Here is a 2109-nt window from a genome sequence, read left to right as displayed (position 1 = left end):
ACCAGGGGAGAACTATACTTTGTCTTGTATGCCCTCTTCCACATAGGGCAAGCTAGAACTAACTATCTTACCCAGGACCGCCGAAGCAGCGTGGACCAGTGGAGGACTATACTTTGTTCATAACACCACAGTATTAAGTATGGTGTCCTCTTCCACATAGGGCAAGCTAGAATTAACTATCTTACCCAGGACCGCCGAAGCAGTGTGGACCAGGGGAGGACTATACTTTATACTTCACACACTAGCCAAATTGAAGTCATCACTTGGTTGAAGCACTGAACTAGGGCGAGTCTATCGTTTACTTTGCATTGGGATAATACGCTGCATGCTCTCTTAGGTTAATGTCATGTGATTGGCTATAGAGCATGCCCAAGTGATGACTTTGTTTCAAGCTCAACAGGTAGGGTATTGAGTCCTCTTCCACATAGGGCAAGCTAGAATTAACTATCTTACCCAGGACCGCCGGAGCAGCGTGGACCAGGGGAGAACTATACTTTGTCTTGTATGCCCTCTTCCACATAGGGCAAGCTAGAACTAACTATCTTACCCAGGACTGCAAAGCAGCGTGGACCAGTGGAGGACTATACTTTGTTCATTACACCACAGTATTAAGTATGGTGTCCTCTTCCACATAGGGCAAGCTAGAACTAACTATCTTACCCAGGACCGCCGAAGCAGTGTGGACCAGGGGAGGACTATACTTTATACTTCACACACTAGCCATACTGAAGTCTTCACTTGGTTGAAGCGCTGAACTACGGCGGGGTAATCGTTTACAGGTTATAATCATATAGCTGCATGCTCATTAGTAGATAATGGAATATTGTATGGCAATATGAGCATGCCCAAGTGATGACTTTGTTTCAAGCTCAACAGGTAGGGTATTGAGTCCTCTTCCACATAGGGCAAGCTAGAATGAACTATCTTACCCAGGACCGCCGGAGCAGCGTGGACCAGTGGAGGACTATACCTTGTCCATTACACCACAGTATTAAGTATTGTGTCCTCTTCCACATAGGGCAAGCTAGAATTAACTATCTTACCCAGGACCGCCGAAGCAGCGTGGACCAGATGAGGACTATACTTTATACTTCACACCACAGTTTTGAGTACGCCTTGCATAAAGTATCTAGTTTGAACCACGAGGGCTCACAATGTAGAACCGCGAGGGCTCTAGTACCGATTCTCTCGGTACGGCTTGGTCCGTGTTCCTTTATGCTTGTACTCTAAGTATTAAGTATTGTGTCCTCTTCCACATAGGGCAAGCTAGAACTAACTATCTTACCCAGGACCGCCGAAGCAGTGTGGACCAGGGGAGGACTATACTTTATACTTCACACACTAGCCATACTGAAGTCATCACTTGGTGGGGGTGAACTACGGCGGTATCTATCGTTTTGGTTCGGTCTATATAGGGTCGCTTGCATGCTCATTCGAATATAATGTAATTGTGTATGGCAATATGAGCATGCCCAAGTGATGACTTTGTTTCAAGCTCAACAGGTAGGGTATTGAGTCCTCTTCCACATAGGGCAAGCTAGAATGAACTATCTTACCCAGGACCGCCGGAGCAGCGTGGACCAGTGGAGGACTCTATACTTTATACTTCACACCACAGTATTGAGTACTTCTTGCATAAAGCCCCTAATGAGAACCACGAGGGCTCTCTCAATGTAGAACCACGAGGGCTCTAGTACCGATTCTCTCGGTACGGCTTGGTCCGTGTTCCTTTATGCTTGTACTCTTAGAAAGTCTCAACCCGGAGGTCTTGACTTTGATTGTCATAGTTGGACTACGACGGGGCATCCGACCATTGCTGATCGAACACCCCTGATTCACCATCTTTCGGGTAGGCGGTACGCGTACCTCCGGACGCGGAAGTCTCAACCCGGAGGTCTTGACTTTGATTGTCATAGTTGGACTACGACGGGGTATCCGACTCATCGAATACCCCAGAAGCACACCATCTTTCGGGTAGGCGGTACGCGTACCTCCGGACGCGGAAGTCTCAACCCGGAGGTCTTGACTTTGGTTGTCATAGTTGGACTATGACGGGGCATCCGACCATTGCTGATCGAACACCCCTGTTACACCATCTTTCGGATAGGC

The sequence above is a fragment of the Anopheles coustani genome, assembly GCF_943734705.1.
Source record: "Anopheles coustani chromosome X unlocalized genomic scaffold, idAnoCousDA_361_x.2 X_unloc_58, whole genome shotgun sequence".
NCBI classification, from domain to species: Eukaryota; Metazoa; Arthropoda; class Insecta; order Diptera; family Culicidae; genus Anopheles; species Anopheles coustani.
The sequence above is the reverse complement of the archived record's forward strand: the minus strand, read 5'-3'. Positions refer to the sequence as shown.